At 38.0% G+C, this 21,783-nt stretch overlaps 1 pseudogene across 1 annotated transcript; it reads left to right on the top strand.

Annotated features, from left to right (window-relative positions):
- Positions 1–7,783: 7,783 nt before the first annotated feature.
- On the top strand, positions 7,784–15,453 carry LOC309661081 (60S ribosome subunit biogenesis protein NIP7 homolog pseudogene; annotated as a pseudogene). Its single transcript has one exon. The product of its transcript is annotated as a 60S ribosome subunit biogenesis protein NIP7 homolog pseudogene (transcript).
- The last annotated feature ends 6,330 nt before the right edge of the window (positions 15,454–21,783 follow it).

Below are 21,783 nucleotides of genomic sequence, written 5' to 3'. Positions count from 1 at the left end.
TAGATCCAAAGACTGAGTCCCAAGGCATCTGTGTAGTAGTAATCTGTTTATGGTATGTATCCCCACCAAATGAGGTCGTGGTGCTCCTGGGCTGTTTTAGTTACCTTTTCATTTTAAGTACCTTGTATAATATTGCATGTATAAGCTTTGCTTAATAAATGCTTTTTGAATAAAATGAATGAATGGATGGATGAGCTAAAATGGGTGATATTAAACAGAGGTCACCAATTCAAATATCTACAGGACTCAAGCAATAATGCAGGAAGCATCTTCAGTGTAAGTAATAGGGAGTGGTACAGATCATGGGAAATTGAAAAGTACATGCTTTGGCGAAAGAGGGAAACCTGGACTTAACTCCATTTGATCGCTCCCATGCACAAACGTGGGTCAAAGGCAGCCAAGTTTTCTGATTTCAAGAGAAGCTGGAAATCTTTGGCTTTTTTAATGTAAGAGTTTCTGTGAGCCAAGATTCTGCAGGTCAGATGAAATTTGTCCTGAATCTGTTTATTATCCTGACAGGTCATAACCTCTGATCAAGTAGTTCAACATTATTTTATAGGTGAAGAAAAGCTGCTTTTTCTATTATCTCTTACTAGATAGGGAGCTAAACTTTACAGGCAGCAAATTACTTTTTCACCTTTTGGCTAAGATTTTAGGCTGCCTTTTAGCTCCAACAGAAAAGCAGAAAAACTGTAACCATGAAGGCTGCTCAATAAATATTGTTATATGTATTCTTCTGCTTTAACTCAATTGCTTAAATCACTCCTTTAATTTGGATTCCAGAGATTTAATTACCACATATAACAGTTTTCACATCTGAAAAATGGGGATATTAATCTTTACCTTAATTATCTAACAGGGTTATTATAAGAATCAAATAAGATAATCTGTGTTTAAGTGATTGAAAGGCTTAAATAGAATGCAGCTGTGATGTGCTATCACACCACTCCACAGGTTAACCCAGGATAAGGCATAAATAGCTGCCTAAGCTTAATGATCTTGGCCAGTTTGATATCATATAATGGGCTCCTTCCCAGGCACTTGTTTTTCCCTCTAATTTTAAATTCTTATTAAACTTTGGGATCAGAAGATTATAGAATATTGTAATATGGAGTGTCTTGTTAGTGGAAATTTAAAAATATTTCTTTCACTGAATAAGATATGAGCACCAACTGATACTCAAAGCATTAAAAATCCATTACATCTGGTTTAAGGAGATGTGACATGATGCATTTCTTAAAGCTTTACTAGTTTTTCTAAGTGTTATTTATTTTCTGAGGAGGATTTCATCCTTAAAATTGTTTTCAGCAACCTAGTCATAAGTACTTCCACTTCTACATGATTATGTTTTTCTGAAGTTTCAGTTCATACATTGTATCATTCTATGGCATTTTGTTATTAACAAAAAGTTAAATGGCTTTAAAAATCAACGTGGTTAAAAAAAACAACATAATATTTGCCATCTCAGTATTAATTTAGTATTGATAAAAGTTGGTAGTGTTGTATTATTATTATATAATAAGAAGCATTTGTTGTCTCTTATTTTCCTTTCCATTGTTTTCTTCTAAAATTTCAGAAAAGATTGCTTGAGCATCACTTTTAGACAATTGAAATCATGTACAGATATGAAAAGTTTGGTGGATTTTGGTGCAGGTTTTATTTTTATGATAGGGTCTCCAAGGTAGAAAAAAACTTTTTTCCCCCTATTTCCTAGATTTTATTAAAATTTTAAATTGAAGTTTAATTGACTTATGTTATTATATTAGTTTCAGGTGTACAATGCAGTGATTCAATATTTTTATACACTACAAATGATCATCATAAGTCTAGTTACCATCTGGCACCATACAAAGTTATTACGTTATTATTGACTATATTACCCTTGCTGTACGTTTCACCCTTGTGACTCATTTATTTTGTAACTGGAAGTTTGTACCTCTTAATTTCCCTCACTTATTTCACTCATCCCACCAACCCCCTCCCCTCTGGCAGCCACCTGTTTGTACTATGAGTCTCTTTTGTTATGTTTGTTCATTTCTTTTATTTTTTAGATTCCACATATATGTGAAAAATACAGTATTTATCTTCCTTTGTCTGACTTACTAAGCATAATATCCTCCTGGTACATCCAAGTTGTTGCAAATGGCAAAATTTCATTCTTTTCATGACTGAGCAACACTCACATCTTTTTAATCCACTGATCTATAGACGGGCACTTTGGTTGCCTCCATACCTTGGTTATTGTAAATAATGCTGCAATGAACATAAGGGTGCATACATCTTTCTGAGCTACTGTTTTTGTTTTCTTTGGAAAAGTACCCAGGAGTGGAATTGCTGGATCATATGGTAGTTCTATTTTCAATTTTTTGATGAACCTCCATAATGTTTTCCATAGTGGCTGTACCAATTTACATTCCCACCAGTAATGCACAAAGGTTTCCTTTTCTCCACATCCTCACCAACACTTGTTATTTCTTGTCTCTTTGATTCTGACAGGCGTGAAGTGACATCTCACAGTGGTTTTGATTTGCATTTCTCTGATGATTAGTGATGAGCATTTTTTTTGTGCGTCTGTTGGCTATCTGTATGTCTTCTTTGGAAAAATGCCTGTTCAGGTCCTCTGCGCATTTAAAAATCTGGTTTATTTTTTGTTATTGTGTGAGTTCTTTGTATATTTTGGATACTAACCCCTTATCAAAATTATGATTTGCAAATATCTTCTCTCATTCAGTTGGTTGCCTTTTCATTTTGTTTATGGTCTCCTTTGCTGTGCAAAAGCTTTTAAGTTTGATGAGGTAGCATTTGTTTATTTTTGCTTTTGTTTCTCTTGCCTGAGGAGACATTAAAAAAAAATATTGGTACAATTTATGTCAAAGAGTGTTCTGCCTCTGTTTTCTTCTAGGAGTGTCATGATTCCAGGTCTTACATTTAGGTCTTTTTTTGTTTTTTTTTAAGAATCAATTTTATTTATTTATTTTTGGTTGTGTTGGGTCTTCGTTGCTGTGTGCAAGCTTTCTCTAGTTGTGGAGAGCAGGGGCTACTCTTTGTTGCGGTGTGCAGGCTTCTCATTGCGGTGGCTTCTCTTGTTGCGGAGCACGGGCTCTAGGCGTACGGGCTTCAGTAGTTGTGGCACGCTGGTTCAGAAGTTGTGGCTCATGGGCTCTAGAGCCCAGGCTCAGTAGTTGTGGCACATGGGCTTCGTTACTCCATGGCATGTGGAATCTTCCTGGACGAGGGATCGAACCCGTGTCCCCTGCATTGGCAGAAAGATTCTTAACCACTGTGCCACCAGGGAAGTCCCTACATTTAGGTCTTTAAAACATCCTGAATTAATTTTTATATATGGTATGAGAAAGTAGCCCAGTTTGATTTTTTTGCATGTAGTTGTCCAGTTTTCCCAACACGATTTACTGAAGAGGCAGTCTTTTCCCCATTGTATAGTCTTGCCTCCTTTGTTGTAGACTAATTGACCATGTAAGTGTGGGTTCATTTCTGGACCCTCTATTCCATTTCATTGATCTATGTCTGTTTTTGTGCCAGTACCATGCTGTTTTTGATAACTGTAACTCTGCAGTACAGTTTAGAATCAAGGAGGATGATACCTTCAGCTTTGTTCTTCTTTCTCAAGATTGTTTTTAATCTTTGGGGTCTTCTGTGTTATCATACAATTTTTAGGATTATATGTCCTAGTTCTGTAAAAAATGCCATTGGTGTTTTGATAGGGATTGCACTGAATCTGTACATTGCCTTGGGTAGTATGGTCATTTTAACAATATTCATTTTTCCAACTTATGAGCACAGAATATCTTTCCATTTGTTTGTATCATCTTCAGTGGCACTGGGAAACAAGACCATTTTAAATTGAGGCAAAATAACTGAGATACACTATAGTGTGAATGAAATTTGAAATTTGACTATACATCTCCATTTCTACTTTTTACAGCTTAGAAACTCATTTAGGATTAATGTTTCTTTGTCACATTTCTGCTAATGAAACTTAACAATTCTGAGCAAGAAATCCTAGAGTTTTCAGGATTTTTTATGATTATTATTCAGAATAAATGTTTCAATAGAAACATTTTTTTAAAACTGTAAGTTGGCTTCCTTTTACGATCTTATATTATTGTTTTTATATAAATCAGATCATGGCTTTTAGTAATTTTTCATTTATTTAAAAATATGTGATACCTTCAGGGATTTCTATTATGAACAACCCAGCAGTTCTTTACCAGCTTTCTCTATTCTGCTTCTTACCAAATCCTACCTACCACACATATACTTAGAAAGATTTCTTATCACAGGATTATGATTATATATTAAATTATAACCTATCTCCTTTCAAAAAAGATTTGAGATATCTTACTGGATTGCACACATATCATAACATGAAAATTAAAGACACTTATTTACAGGGAAAAGAAATTTAGAATGTTGAGATATAACTGAAGAAAAAAGTTAATACACATAAATATATGCCACAAGGTCCCACACAACTCTTCAAAGACAACTTTGAAGACAACATATTTATACTTAGTTCTAAACTTCTGATAAGTCAAAGCTAAAAGGACAATATTATCACATAAAGAGAAATACTATCCTAACAATAATAGTAATAATAATAGTAGCACAGTAATAGTAACAAAAATATTAACAAATGTAGATAAAACTAAATAAGCTAATATTTTTCTGGTTATGAAATTTGAGAAAATTTTCTCCTCAAATTTAGTATTTTGGATGCTTAAGAGTAGGACATGGCATCCTTAAGAATAGGACATAGAATCATGGAGTGGAAATATTATCAACAATATTCTTAAGATCAAAACAACTAGTTTTGTATAGCTGTTGCCTATAGTATACTTCAATGTAAATTGAGAGCCTAAGGCCAAAGCACAATGCAGTAAATGCAATTCTCTGTCAGTAGGTAGTACAAAAAACCAAAACTATGAAATAAGATTTCTTAATGTCTACATTGGTCCAGGGATAAATATCAAAACTATTTATTAGGCTGGGTGAATTTTATGCCCTTTAATTAGTCCTTCATAAATATTATTTCTTGCACTTTGACTTTTTAAAAAATTGAAGTATAGTTGATTTACAATGTTGTGTTAATTTCTGGTGTAGAGCAAAGAGACTCAGTTATTCATATATATGTGTGTGTGGTGTGTGTGTGTATATATATATATATATATATATATTCTTTTTTATATTCTTTTCCATTATGGTTTATCCCATGACATTGAATACAGTTTCCTCTGCTATACAGTAGGACCCTCTTGTCCATTCATTCTATATGTAATAATTTGCATCTACCAACCCAAACCCCCAGTCCATCCCTCCCCACCGCCCTCCCCTTTGGCAACCAGAAGTCTGTTCTCTTTGTCTGTGAGTCTGTTTCTGCTTTGTAAATAGGTTCATTTGTGTCATATTTTAGATTCCACATATAAGTGACATCATATGGTATTTGTCTTTCTCTTTCTGACTTACTTCACTTATCTTGCACTTTGACTTTTGATAAAAGTTGGCCAGTGATGGACAACTGATTATTTGACAAATATTTTGGAATAATTATTTGGTTTTACTAATTGAAATACATGTATTTTTAAAACTCATATACTTCAAAAAGTATATATTTTAAAAATCAACTGAGCAAAGACATACAAGTGAATGTCACCTTATGAAAATTAAGATGCCTAACTTAGACTTTGTCTTGAATTGGTCTACCTCTGCATAGAGGAGGTCTTGGAGGACTGTAGACAGTATGAAGATTTTTCTCAGAAAACAATTCTGAGTCTGCTCCAGGATAAGGGCAAATCAATAAACAAAGTTCCAAAGTTCTACGCTCTAGACCATGGCTTTGACAATTTTAGCCTGGAAAATTTTCAAAGCAGAATTACCCATAGAAAAATTTCAGAAATCCATTTGTGAAATGTCTCAGTTTGACAGCTTTCTAGTGATCCTTCTGGGGAAAATGACTTGTGAAATGTACCCCATACTAATAAAAATGATTGACATGCTGTTTAGAGTTGTTGGACATAAACCAGTTAAACCTTGGAGGACATCTGCCAGAAATATGAATTTGAGTTTACAGATAACTGACCTTAAATGAACTCATTCTATTACATTGTAGGAATATTGTGTATTGAGCCTAGTACTACCACAGAGTATTTCTCTTTTTAGTCCCCCCCACCCCCATGGGGAATTATACTCGGGTTATAAAATTGAGCGTGTTTTCTTTCAATTTCTAATAGTCTTAATAAGTCTGCTGTTAACTGGGTATTTGTCTACGAGTTAAACTGTAAATGTCACAATTTTCCACACAACTGCCAAGAAAGGTGGATAATTAAAATAACTACTCAGAGGCCTTCTGAATTTCCACTTACTACCATGCACCAAAACTTTACGTTTTAGAGGTGCTCTCAGCGACTTAACTTATGTATATATCATACTCGGTCACATAAAATGGCTCCTTTTCTCTACCAATGACCTCACACCTCCTTTATTAACATTTCTAATTTAACTCATGTGCTATATAGCATGTAGAATTCTAGGAGAAGATCAACAGACATCACCGTGGGAGGCTAGGGGTATGGAGGAAGGAAAAAGAAAGTTGGCATGTTCTAAGGCTTTTAAAAAATAACATTTTCCCTTTAACTTCTCTTCAAAAATTGCAAAAATAATATGAGTTTAGTGAGAGTGAAATAGAATAAAGATAAACAAAGAAAAAAGTGAGTGATTAACATTTTTTCTTACCTCCTCTCTCTGCCACCAACCTGGCGTATATCCCTTCACACATTTCTACATGCTGATTCATTCACAAAACGACTGGTACATATTAAATTACATGGGTCTTGAATTCAGCTGCTCCATTCTCTCCACGGATCTGGTCTTGGACTCTGTGTTTCCTTCTGGACACCAAGCGGTTGCTCTAACAGCCTGGGTTATGAAATGAGGTGTGTTAAGAAACGTCAAAGAGCGCAACACAGATGGCTCTGGGAGCTCAGCTAGTATGACTAAGATGGCTGCGGATGACTTGACTGACTGGGGCTGGAGATGTAATTCTAGGACAGCTTCTGCACACGTATCCTAGGTGGAGATGGCTGAAGAACCGGCTCAGTTGCGATTGTTGGTGGAGTGTCTGTGTGTGCCGATACGGCACGGCGGTCTCAGGGTAGTCAGACTTCTGTGGTAGCTCAGGTGGTTTCAAGGATAAGCATAGCAGAAGCTCCACGGCTCTTTATGACCTCAACTTAAAAATCACATGGCGAGCTGCGCTCGCTCCTTGGCCAGGTGCTCCGGCTCGCGTTGCAGCCCCAAGCAGCTCAACTCCCTGAGGTAGCGGCCCATGTCGGGCCGCTCACGCCACTGGGCCTCTGGGAAGCGGTCCCGGAACAGCGACGCCAGGAGCCCTTCATTCTGCACCTCCCCAAGAGCAGCGGTGGTGGCCGTCACTGTGCCTGAGGCCGTAGCTGAGACGCGGCTGTGACCCTCGCCGCCACCTTCTCAGCAACAGCAGCTCTTCCTCTCCTGCTCACCCAGGGCACCAGCTCCGAATCTCGGATAGGAAGCATCCGGGGTGCACTTCCGGTCTCTATGGTTCTTGCTAGGCCGGCTTTCGTTCCCCGATGGTCCTCCAGGCTACAGAGTGTTAGCGGGGGGAATGACTGGAAAGCGGCTAGAGAGTCAGGGTTTAAGTTGCCAAGGAGCGGCTGGCGGCTGACCTTCTGTTCCCAGTGACTGAGGCACGAGGATCCCGTGTTGCAACCGAGCGGGAAAATGCGGGAAAATGCGGGCTGTGATTGAAGAGGAGACCCGTGTAATGTTTGAGATGATACCAAAATCTTCAGCTGCTGGTCGACAAGCCCGATGACACCTACTGTTTCAGGCTGCACAACGACCGGCTGTATTAACGTGAGTGAGAAGATCTTGAAGTTGACCGCCAATATCATCAGTGACAAGCTGCTGTCTTTGGGAACATGCTTCGGAAAATTCACTCAGACCCACAAGTTTTGGTTGTACATCACAGCTCTGGATTACCTAGCACCCTATGCCAAGTATAAAGTGTGGATAAAGCCTGGAGTAGAGCAGCCCTTCTTGTATGCTAACCATGTGCTGAAATCTGGACTTGGTCGAATCATTGAAAATACTTCTCAGTACCAGGGAGTCATGGTGTACTCCATGACAGACATCCCTTTGGGCTTTGGGGTGGCAGCAAAGTCTACACAAGACTTAAGGAAAGTAGACCCCATGGCGATTGGCGTATTTCATCAAGCAAGCACTGGGGAATATGTGCGGCACAAGAAGACATTGATTTAAAACAAATCATTGCGAGGACTTAGGGCTGTGTGGAAGGGCCTAGCTTTGTTTCCTTTGTCTGTGTAGGCTCCACCGTCATGTTGAATTTTGTTAACACTGTGACCTCTTCAGGGACTTCTTAGTTTAATATTCTCTCTATTATGGACAAATGTAGGCTAGATTCTTATAATGCAGAAATGGGTCAAAAATGGAGTTTCAGATCGTTGTGATTGTGGCTAAATAGAATACTGTGTTTTATATTTGAATCAGAGGGCTTCTTGTTTTGAGTAACAGTCTAAATTGTTGGAATGGAGAAAAAGAATATCTTTTTATTGTTATCTGTGATCACACTGTTTTCCAAACACATGATAAGAACATAATGGATTTTCTTAATTATTTATTAATACTATGAAAGATAGATATTGCCATATCAGAGTAGTAGGCCATGTCTGGGATTTTACAAATGAAATTTGGATAAAATAGTAAGATAAGTTTATTCTGCTGATTTTCTATATGGTAGGTGCTGTGGGTGTGGAAGAAAAACTTGGATTCAAACACCAGTTCTCACATCTACCAGCTGTATGGCCTTAGATGAGTCATTAAACTTTAATAATTTTCATTTCCTTCTTCTGTTTAAAAAAACAGCGTAACCGTCTTCCTAAGAATAGTGTTTAGAATTAGAAATCATGACTTTAAAGCACCTAGCACTGTGCCTGGCAAATGATAAGTGTTGAATAAGTGGTAAGAATTATTTTTATAATGCTTATACTAAGTATTTCTGCTACTAAGAGTAGGATCATATGAATAGAATTTGATTATATCATCTTGACTTTTACAAGCGGTTTTCTCAATCTTTCTTTTTCTTGAATGGTATAATCCCAGGCTGAATGTTATTTTTATCACCTTGATTTCCTAAAACATAATTTCTCTAATAAATCTTTTGGTTTTTTAATTAAAAAAATTTAAATTGAAGTACAGTTGATTTTCAATACTGTGTTAGTTTCAGGTGTACAGCAAAGTGATTCAGTTTTATATATTATATATATATATTTTTATATTCTTATAAATCTTTACTTATCTGACTGGGCTGGACAAAAAGCACTAATCAGAGATCCTGAAATAATTCAGCTCCTCCATCTTTTCCCCATGCCTTCCAAAATTATTTTTTAGAATTATTAAAATATCTTTAAATAAAAAACATATCACAGACAAAAAATTTTTAAACTACCTGTATTGTAAAACAATTTCTTTAGTGAAAGTACTGCTTATTTTAAATTCCAAAGATGACATCTCTAAAAATAAAGCATTTTTCAATTACCAAAAAGAAAAAAGAAAGAAATCATATGGTATTGCCTCTTCTGTACCCTATTGGTGGACAGAGTCACAAGCCCAATGAGATCCAGGGGATGGGCACATGTGCTTACCTCTTGATGGGATGATGGGTACAAAATTTGTGGCCACTCCCAATGAGTTATCCTGTGAAATATTTATCTGAGAAGCTCATATTTACATTGTATCAAAGTAGAATATGGAAAAGCTAATAGGCTGATAATTTGTTTTGCTCCTTTAAAAGTTGCTGTTTTAAAAATAGGCCTGACTGTATTCTGAGTGTAACCAGGCAAGACCAATAGACTGCCAATAGAGATTATAAGTGTCAAGTCAGCCTGTCGGAGAAGACCTTGACTAAATCATGGCAAGAATTCTTTATTAGATACTTTATTTAGCTTAAGCTGTTAATCAGCTCTTCTAAAGGTGCAAACTTTCCTGAGAGTGAGTTAGAAATAGGCCTGGGTCACAAAGTTTAGAGCTGAGAAAAGCAAGCTTCTCAGGTGTCATGTGTGACTTCCATGATCTCACCCAACACAATAATACTATTGGATTTTCCATCTCCAAGTCTGCCTTCATTAGTGGTTCCAACAGTGAAACTCAGGCCCTGCACAGTCATTTATTATACCTAAGGTTTTATAGTGCAGCAAAAATTTATAGTAAAACCATGACTAAGTGGTGGCCATGGTACTAGGTGCCCAGATATAACAATGAATAAGGTAGGGCGGCTGACTTCAAAGAACACACAGTCTGGTGGGTGTTTCAGGCACGTGAACAGATAAATTGCACCATAAGACATTACTTGTAAATGAACCATGTGATCTCAGAGGGAGAAGATCTACCTGCCTGGGTGTTCACACTGGATTAGCACCTATAACCACTCCATCTCTGTCCACACCTGAGCCTTTGAACCTTCTCTCTTATCAGGCCTACGAGGATGTCACTTTGGTAGACTTCAAACCTGGTTTTTCCCTCTGCCTAGATTTTTTGCTTTCATGACTGATTTGGATATTTGTCTCTTGTCCTAATATTCCTCCTCCCTGCAATACTTTGTCTCAACCCTGTTTTTTTGGTCTCTGTGCTCTAAAGGCTGAAGGTAAGAGATTCATTCATTAAAATATATAAGTTGAACAGTGATTCTATGCTGGGAAAAATGTTAGAAGCTGGGGATACAGTGGCCAGCCACTTAGAGTTCCTGTCTGTTGCAAGGAGCTTACTTCTAGTAGGATGCCTCCTAGACTCTTGGAGTTAGGAGTCCGGGCTAGTCAAATGTGGGGTGGGTTAGACCCGGAGAAGCTCAGGGAAACCTTTCTAGCCAGGTGACATTTGATCTATTATTATTATTATTTTCTAATGAAAAAAATAGAAGTTTTCCAGGTTGAGGTAGAGGTAGAGTAGGGGAAGGCCAGACATTTCACGCAGAGGGCATAACACATAAAAAACAGGAAGGGCATGGTCAATTTGGGAGATAAAGAGAAATTCATTTGAGGGTGTAGTGAGGCATATCAGAGATTGAAGCTAGAGAAGTAGGTTGGGGTCATATTGGGAAAGGCCTTGAATGGCCCTTCTGGTTCAATTTGGATTTAATCCTGTAGGAAAGGGAGAGTCAGCAAACATTTAGAAGCAGAATCATGACAAAATTATATTTGTTGTTCTTTAAGATGATAAACCCAGCAGGATGGTTGCAAGAGTGGAAAAAAACAAGTAGCAGGAAGACCAGTTAGGAGATTATTGTATTAGCCTAGATGAGAATGTGTGAGCACCTGAGTGAAGAGATCAAAAGAGGGGGCAGAGGTTAATTCTGCAATCGGGTTTTAAGGTGGAATCAAGACCACTTGGCAACTCATTAGAACACTTGATGGATGGTAAGATCATGAGTCTAAGACGGAAAAAGAGGGAAGAGGAGCAGATTTGGTATGTAAGGTAACACCAAGTTTTGTTTTGGATACTTGGCTATTCAAGTGAAGATGTTCGGGAGGCAGCTGGAGACTTTGATCTGAATCTGAGGAGGGAGAGAAGATGGGCTGGAGACCCAGTTTTTTGGAGGCTGTAAGAGAGGCAAATGAACAGAAAGTTAAACAAATATTTGAGAAAGGAGAAAAAAAGTCAACAAAGATTGTGGAATCAGTGAATAAGGAGGAGAAGCAGCAAAGATTAGCCTCCTGGAAGGGAGGAAAAGTCAGATAGATGATTGGTGTTGCTTGATCAAAGTTCTTTGGGTGCCTGGGTCAAGTGTTGGCACATGTGATGATGAAGGAACAGTAATAAGGAACAGTTGTTGGCTCCGCTGCTTAGGACGTTGCCACTGATGGTTGTACCAAAGGTGATATCCTATGTGGTTTTGGGCCCTCCCTCTTGGTTCTTGCCAGTCAGGAGTCAGAATAGAGTTAGAACACTTCCCAGGCTGGTCTCACTCCCGAGAAGAAGAGGATCCTAGAAACTGGGTACACTACTTTCCAAAAGTTGAAAAACATGGGAGATATAATCTGCCTCTTGGGAGATAGATAAGAGCACTTTAGCTTTAACTCTAAACCAGCTTCTCCATTTCTGTGCCTGAATTTCATCTGCCCGATGCATTTGGTTGAATATCACTATTGTTTTTTATTGTACTAGAGATTTTTTTTTTTAATTTTTATTTTTTTGGCTACGTTGGGTCTTCGTTGCTGCACGCAGGCATTCTCTAGTTGCGGCGAGCGGGGGCTACTCTTCGTTGCGGTGTGTGGGCTTCTCATTGCGGTGGCTTCTCTTTGTTGCAGAGCACGGGCTCTAGGTGCACGGGCTCAGTAGTTGTGGCTCGCGGGCTCTAGAGTGTAGGCTCAGGAGTTGTGGCACACGGGCTTAGTTGCTCCGTAGCATGTGGGATTTTCCCGGACCAGGGCTTGAACCCGTGTCCCCTGCGTTGGCAGGTGGATTCTTAACCACTGCACCACCAGGGAAGTCCCTGGAGATGTTTTTGAGTTGGCATGTTATGCAATTTTATGCTGGAAAATACTTCAAATTGTTCTAAAAATGTCCTCCCCAAGGAAGTGGTCAGAATTTTCTCTTTCCTCATCAAACGTAAATATACAAGCAGACTGCAAGAGAAGACTTTTGCACAAATGTTATTTGTTTCCATAGTTTATTTGTTCATTTACTTTCCATTGGGAAGTTTCTCTGGTTTCTCCTTGGATCATGTATCTGTAATTGATCTGATGCTCCATATCCTAGGCTAGCTTTGGTTACTGTTAGACAGGGTTTTAGTCTTCTAGGGCTGCCACAACAAAATACCATAGACTGGGTGGCTTAAACAACAGACATTTATTTGCTCACAGTTATAGAGGCTGGGAGTCCAAGATCAAGATGCTGTCAGGGTTGGTTTCTGGTGAGACCTCTCTTCCTGGCTTGTAGATGGCTGCGTTCTTGCTGTGTCTTTATATGGCCTTTTCTCTGTGCCTTGCAACCCTGGTGCCTCTCTCTCTTCTTTTAAGGACAACTGTCCTACCAAGTTAAGACGTCCACGCATAGGACCTCATTGTCGAAATAAATTTTTAGGCTCAAGATGGAACTGCTCCTGCCTGGAGTGCCAAGTCAGCACATCGAAACTTAGAAAACTTTCATGTCCCTGTAAACCCTCTGTTTGACCAGAAACACAGTATATCCAGCCAGCCAATCCCCAAACGCCAAGCCATCTCTGGGCTCTACACTTACTTCCTCATTTCTTATTCATTTTCTATTTTTCTCTCCCTTGTTCCTTCTTCTTTATCCTATAAAACTTTCTTGCCTTCTGCTCCATTTTGCAGTTCTCTGGACCCTTGGGAATGGAGACTGCCTGCTTCATGAAATGTTAAATAAAGTTTGTATCACCTAAATTTTCTTCAATCATTTTTAACACTACAAAAAAGAGTTTTTTCTCTCCAATGTCTTCCACATACACTATTGCCTGAGTGTGTCGTGAGAATGTGAAATGTGACAACTCAGCCTACCTGATCCTCAGTTTCCTAATCTTTAAAATGGGGGTAAGAATAACAGTCCCACCTATCTCACAATGGGATTTTTTTTTCTTTTCCTCTTCTCGGTATTCAATGCAATAAAATTCAGAAAGTGCTTTACCAACAGAAGGTGCTATGTCTGAAATGTCCTTTCCCCAACTGCCCGGTAAATGTTGACTCATTTTTAAGACCCAGACTAAATTATCACCTCCAGTGTGAGCCATTATTTTTCTTTATCATAATTGTTGACTGGTAGATGGGTGAAGTTTTTAACACCCCAGGGCCCAAATCTAATACAGGTAGAATATAAAAAGAGCATAGGTAATTTGCTGGAGTCTTGTAAGTAACCAGCACTTGCTTCTCTGACTTGGAACGATATGGTCCCAAGTGTGTCCAGACACAGAGCAGACTTCCTGTCCCTTCCTTCCTTCTCGGCCCACTTCTTATCAATGTGTTATGGAAAGAGCATAAGATTTGAAGGTAGACTGATCAGGGTTTAAATCTTGATTCTGCAACTACCTACATACTTGACCTTGAGCATTTTACATCCATGAGCCTCAGTGCTCTACAAGTCGGTCTGATACTTCAGATTTGGTTGCTTCCTCTGCATGGGCATGAAGTGCAGGGGCTGTGGGTACAAGGGAGGGAAGAGAGGAGTGGTGGCGAGGGAGAGGGAGGAGTACTGAGAACTGTGAGGACAAGTGGCATTTATGCCAATCTTTGTGTTTTAATTGCCACAGCTGTTCCCAAATTGGGATCTAGCTCTAAAATGGATAAATCTTTTACGTTAATTTCCCACTAAGTCAGGCTTCTATTATCTTTTACAAGTGGTGCTTTTTGTGTTTTGAGGAGACAGAGGTCACAGTTAATGCACAGACTTCTGGGAACTAAAGGAGGAAGCAGAAGGCCCATCTGGTAAAGCAGGTGGGCAGGCCATGGATGACCGTCAGGCATGTGTGTGTTGGGTGTTGATTATTGTGTTGACCTGGTCTAGATTACAGGAGAGCTTGAATGTTCCAAGAAGGAAAAAAAATTTGGGGGGGGGGGCACTTGGGACTGAACAAAATAAATTAACCATCTCTGATTGGTTTCAGATTTGCAGATCTCTGAGGAATTTGAAAAGGGTGTGGCAATTAAGCAATAGTGGAAGAGCCACATACCAAATAGACTAAATATTTTGAGACTTGCATAAGTTCTGAAAATGGTCCAGGCATTTTTACTAAACATCTTTTACATTTCTCAAAACTGAAATGGTTGAAGAAAAAAAGAGGAAACACCTAATGAGAAGAACGAACTAATTTATCAAAGGACAGAGAAGTTTTTTTATCCTAAAACTTTCAGTAAATGCTCTTTTATTCAAAGGTTAACCGTAATGCCCAGTAGTGACTTAGAGGTTTTCTCTCCCTGCCCTACCCAGCTGTGGAATACAGATTCATTCTTTTTATTAGAGTGATATTTTGTTCAATGGACAATGTTTATCCGTATCCATATCCAGTGATAGATTTAAAATATAGGTAATGTAGAAGTGGTTTGAGAGACTCCAGGGAAATGAATTGACAGGTAGCTAAGGGCAAAGTACTGTAGTCATGACTGGGTTACAAACTGCTGGAAAGGGTGTAAAGATTCAAAGCAGACTTATAGGACTTGACAGCCTGTTCTTGTTCCACTGTCCTGGCCTTGATAATGCTGCGCTGTCTCCTAGCGCTGGCATGAGGATTCAAGAGTGGCATGCCATTTGTAAAGTTGGCACACTGTAGATATTTTTCAAATGTTAGTTCCCTTTCCCTTAACTTCAAGTGCCAAAACGCTGCCCTTATCAAAATTATTTCCATCTTCAAGATGTGTGCGTGTCCGTGTGTGTGTGTGTGTGTGTGTGTGTGTGTGTGTGTGTGTATGTATACGCATATATGAGATGGGGGTGTTCTTAATAAAATGCACGTGTTGGTGCAGTACCCCCAATGATTAATCAATCTTGAAAAAGATGCTCAGCTCTGGGTCATTTTGTTTTCATTTATTTAAGGGACAATAAGTTTCTATTTTTTATTGTACTTTGGGCATAGATATAACGGGAGGCCTAAAAATCGGGGAGTTAGGGGAAGAAACATATGTAAAATGGAAACTGTGGCACCATGTCCAATATATAAAGGGGCAGGCCAAGGGCTTCTTTCGTGGGGTTCAAAGAGAGGCAGAAAGTGGCTGATGTGAAAAGCCTCTTCATTGGGGAGTTCAAAATAAGCTGAGTGTTACAGGACAAGGCCTCAACAGGCTGCTGTGAGATGAAAGTTTCATCATAAGGACCATAGTCCTTGGACTTGGAGGCCATAGTCTTATTGATGTGGCAAGATTTTTGATTTGAAGAAAGGGCATACTTTGTAGGGAAATGGTAATAAGGCAAGATTCCTCAGGGTCAGTGGGGTGACTTAACAACCCATTAATGTTGATGGGCATCTAATCTCTGAAAGGTCTTTGACCATACCTACCTAATAGTCTAGCTCTGATAATTCTGATGGGGTGTGCTGACTGATATTCTCTTTGAAGAGAACTTTGAACTATAGTTTCAAACTAGAAAGAAAAAGTAATCAATAGTTAAAGAAAAGAAAGGCAGGTAATGAACCCTGGTTTAGGTGTTGAGTAGTTAAATGTACTGCAAATATATGCCAGGAATTTACACTGCGGAGTGAATTGGAAGCTGAACTTTCCCGGAGAAGATTTCAATAAAGACTCTTGCTTCTTTCTTTGGTTCTTGCAGGAGACTATTTCAATTCCCCTTTTTACAGGATGGAAAAAATAGTGCATGAGCAGACAAGGATAGTCAAAGTGACACTTGAGTTATGTAAAGCACAAAGCATCACACACATTTCCCTGCTGTAGGCCAGCACACTAGTGTGGACCCCAGCTCAGAGTTTTGTCAGAGACCTGTCAGTCCTGCTTAATCAGGGAAAGAAGTTTGGCTTAACATGTTTCTCTTTTCCCCACATCACACACTACAAAAACGAAAACCAAACCAAATAAAACACAACAAACAAAAGCAAAATCCCATACCAGACAATACATGATTTACCTCCATGGGGATTAAACATTACAGAAGCTGAACTCATGAAATAGTGTCTGATTAGCTGTCACTATGAGGTTGTTATCATTTTTTAGTCTGGCCCAGACATGCTGTTCAATTGAAGAAGGTACTAAATCCAGGGATTTGGTGTTGGGATCTAATTATGGATCATAATTTCTTGTGGGCTTTCAACATGCCTGAAGATATAGTGACTGATGCAGGTCTAGGGCTCTGGACCTTTGCTCCTGGACTCACTATGGCCTCTTGTCTGAGAAGCTCTCCCCAGAGGAACCTTCCTCACACATTTCTCTCAACTTCTATTCTTTCTGATCCAGGAAGGAGGCCAAGTGTTGTATATGTAATTCTTGAATATTTCCTTTGAAATTTGCTTCTTGGTGGTCTGTCTCACAACTCAATTTTATATCTGATATATTTGATACCTTGGGTCTTCTAGTTGCAACTTCCAATTTAAGGTTCTGGGGTATCGGAATGGAGGGTAGAGACAGATTTGGTGATTCTTATTTTCTCCTTTATGCTTATCTGTATTTTCTTAATTTTCTGTAATAACCACACATTAATTTTAAAATAAGAAAAATTCATATGAAAGTGTCACTCATTAATTTATCTTTTTACCTCTAAAATGCTCAATGATACTTGGACAAATTTGTAATTGATACTACTCGTGTATAGAAACATTGTGTACATAAACAAGGCAAAACAGTAATTCTTTTTTTTTTTTAAGATTTATTATTTATTTTATTTATTTTTGTCTGTGTCGGGTCTTAGTTGCAGCACACAGGATCTTCGTTTCAGCATGCAGGCTTCTCTCTAGCTGTGGTGTGTGGGTTTTCTCTTCTCTAGTTGTGGCATGCAGGTTCCAGAGCGCTTGGGCTCTGTAGTTTGCGGCTCGCAGGCTTTCTAGTTGAGGCGCACTAGCTCAGTAGTTGTGGCGCGCGGGCTTAGTTGCCCTGCGGCATGTGGGATCTTAGTTCCCTTACCAGGGATCAAACCCATGTCTCCTGCATTGTAAGGCAGATTCTTTACCACTGGACCACTAGGGAAGTCCCCAAGACAGTAAATCTATTGCAAGTAATTCTCATTGTATCCTATCAGGTGACACACCATGGCTAATTGTCCCTTTACTGGTGGAGTTAACATTGATCACTTTATCAAGATGTGTCTGCCTGGGTTTTCTATTGTAATGTTGCTTTTTCATTTTAATTAATAAATATTTGTGGGGAGACACCTTGAGATCAGGTAAAACCTTGTTCCTTATCCCACCTTCACCCATCAATTTTAGCATCTATTGATAATACTTGTGTAAATTTATTATTACCATGATGATTGACAAACTGTGATTTTTCTAATTTCATCATTCATTCTACACTTATTAGTTGGCATTCTATGCTAAGAAAGAACTTTCTTTTCTCCCATTTATTTATTCATATATTTATTTATATTCATGGTCCCTTGGATCCTTATTTTATCAAATGGGTTATAATTTTTTACTATTATTACTTATTTTGATACTCAAATTGCTCCAGATTCGGCCAGTAAGAGCTCTTTCAAACTGGTTACTGAGTTTGTTTGACATGTCACTATCATTTTTTTGGAAATATTCTAGGTTCATCTTGTTCTCTCCCTATTCAAGTCCTGGAATTAGGCACTATTTCCAAGGTCCTTGGTTCCATTTAATGTAGAGTGATATTTAGAAGCCAAAGACCTGGGTGATAAGTGTGCTTATTGCTACTGAGATATTGATGTTCCACAACCTATCAGTGAACAGAATTATAAAAAAATATATCTATACACTCATTAATATCTGTATTTATTTCTATGTCTATCTACATATATTGAAATATGTGAGGTCACATTTATGCCTCCTATTCCAGTTCAGCACCACAAGATACATTCTAGCTTCTCTCCTTGCTATGTTTGTACCTCTTTTCTCTGACACTGAGAACTATTGCTGTCATTATCCTCAACATATTTACTTATTTTTTTAAATCTCTGAATATCATTAATCTCTTGACCTCTCTAGGTTTCTACCCCATTTGTACACCCTCCTTGCATGCATCCTGACTCACTCAGCCACCCTTCTTAATTGGATTCTAACTTATGCTGCGATGCTTTCTTGTCCTCTGGGAACCTCATGCGGGCCATGGCCACAACTGGGCTGCCATCAAGGAAGGAAGAAAAGAAAGAAGAAAGAAAGGAATCAATCTGAAGAAATACTTATATAGTAATTGTCTTTTTGAAAACTCAAGCTATAGATCACATTGCTTTATAGCCATTATGATAGAATCATTGCATTGAAGGCTGAAGGAAAAGTTAAAGAGTCTCTAATCACATTCTCTCATTTCACACATATGCAATAGATATCCAGAGAGGATAAGTTGCTTGGAAATGTCACGTAATTAATCAGAAGCCACAGTCTGAACAAGAAGTCAAGATATCTGAGTCCCTGGAAGGTTCTGTCTTTTTTTTTTTTTTTTTTAAGTTTCTGTCTTCACTGGGTCTTTCTGGTGCATTAGAAAATGGTTTATTTTTTAAAGTATCAAATTGAATTTCCATATTACAGTGGAGATTTGTTACTTTTGCCTCCTCAGTATACCATTTCTTCCTTTTGGGAGACATCCCATTGTCACTCTTAGTTCACCCTCAGCCATCACCAAGTGTGGGACCAGCTCTACTCTCTGGCTCCAGGGGTGGTCATAGCCTCACGAATGGCTAATGAGAGTCCCTGAGGCATCTGTGGAGACATCAAGAAGGAGTCTTAGTCTCTGCTGGGACTGTTAGACTAGTAGGAGTTAAGCCTGACACTGCTGTGGGCAAATACAGCCCAAAGATGAGCTTGATTACAGTTTAGGAAAAGTCTGACTATTAATGTAGCCAAGACATGAAGAGGTTCCTGAGGACATCCTTAAGCCCTGGATCAATTTGTGTGTGAAACCATGTTGCATCCCTAAACTTCACTGTTGTGTGGTCTAGTAAATTCTTTTGTTTGTCTAAGGCAATTTGAATTGGGCTTCCGTTACTCGAAACCAAAAGAGTAATATGTTCCCCTTAAAATCTTAATTTCTAAATCTGTGAAGCAGGAAAAGCATAGCTAAATTTATTTTCTGTTAAATTGATGTCAGGAAGTTTATTCCTTGATACTTTGATACAGGAGAAAGGAATGAGAAGTATTTGTTGAGTGCCTGGTCTATCAGGAAGAAAACCAGTCTCCTTTGCTTAGTTAAATAACCCCAATTTCACCTATTTGAAGTTCCTAAGTGGTGAAGATTATTACTTAACCACATAGATCACCAGTGTAAACCACATCATTTTTCAACAGAATTTATCTTTGCTTTTAATAGTTAGCCTCTCTAGACATATGATTGCTATTGTGAAATAATGGTGGTTCATTTACCTCAGTTTAAAATAGAAATATTCTTAACAGGAATGGTTGATGGACTGTTCAATTTTCAGGCTGTTCATCCTCCTTTAAGTTGTTCCAAACTAGGTAGCTGCTTCAGGGAAACATGGGTAGGATGTTAATGGTGGAGTGACACGCATAAAACCAATTATACTCCAAGTTTGCTTATTAATAGAAGCCTGGGACCTAAAAGAAACCAGGCAGCCAACTTATGAGATAGTTTTATATATTATAACATTTCTTCTAGTAAAATAGTTTAAAGAATGCATGCTCATTTGTTAATGTGATTTGATTATAAAACATACACTTACAACTATTGTTTATATATATATATATTTTTTAATTCAAATTTAAATTTTTTTTATTGGAGTATAGTTGCTTTACACTGCTGTGTCAGTTTCTGCTGTACAGCAAGCCATATGTATACATATATCCCTTTTTTCAGTTTCCTTCCCATTTAGACAACTATTGTTTAATATCTCAATTATAAAATATAGGTAAAGAAAGCTTAATATATTTTAAGTAAATTAATGATGATAATATTTATTCAGCACCTATGATATGTTAGACATTATTAATTAACTCATTTAATGCTCACAATAATCCCACTAAGCTGAGCAAATTTTATTCCTATTTTTAGAGGTTAAGAAATCAGTAACCTGGTGTCCAAGATCACACAATTATAAGAGGTGGATTTCTACTGAAGTTTACCTGACTCTCAAAGGTAAGTTCCTTTGATCCTCCAAACAGTAGTAAATTTCACTAAATTTCATGTGATAGTGATGATGGTTAATTTTATGTGTCAACTTGGGTAAGGCACTATACCCAGATATTTGGTCAAACATTTTTCTAAAAGTTTCTGTGAAGGTGTTTTTTAGATGAGATTAACATGTAAATCAGTAGACTTTGAGTAAAGAGTTTCAATTATTTGATAATAAAAGACACATGTATTAAAGGAGGTTAATACTTTTGTTGCTCAAGTAGAGTCACAGTTCAACATTCCGCCAAGTGGATCAATTAGTCTTAATAACACTCGCTGAAGGAGCTTGAGATAAGCATGTAGGGAGTCCTTATTTGCTCTCCAAGTTTCCATTAAGGGAGTCCCCAAAGTACAGTTATGTGCATAGAGAAGCAAAAGTCCTCATAACATGAAAACGTTTACTAATGATCTTCTATTTACAAAATTAATCTCCACTTACGCATCCTTTCCCTTTAACACACCACTAGAGATTATGAAGCCTACAGAGTGCCTTCTGTATCAGCCCCTGACTGATTTTTGGATGCCAGGATAAAAGCCAAGTCAATTGCAAAGTAAATTCCATATCTTGCAAAAAGGTAGGATTACATGCAGTATTGAACACAATGTTGAAGAACTTCTCAGCCTTTTACTGCATTACAAGAACATTAGGCACAATTAAATCAGTTAGCAGTAGAAGACAAAGGAAATCTACCTAGATGACAGAGTTTTTAGTTCTTTTTATTTTAATGAAAATTTTACGTAAAACGAAATGCATAAATTGCTGACTTCGAAAAATACTTCTGCCTGTGCAACTCAAATCCCTATTGAAATATAGACCTTTACCATCACACCAGAAACCTTGTGCTCTTTTCCAATTAATATTCATACCCACTGTCCCAGAAAAAACTACTATATGCATTTTTTCCCACCATAGATTAAAGTAGCCTGTTGTAGAAGTTCCCATAAATATATTCATACAGTATGTGCT

Source organism: Balaenoptera physalus (genome assembly GCF_965194825.1).
Source record: "Balaenoptera physalus genome assembly, chromosome: 5".
Taxonomy (NCBI): domain Eukaryota; kingdom Metazoa; phylum Chordata; class Mammalia; order Artiodactyla; family Balaenopteridae; genus Balaenoptera; species Balaenoptera physalus.
This window is presented reverse-complemented; position numbering and strand designations above follow the sequence as displayed.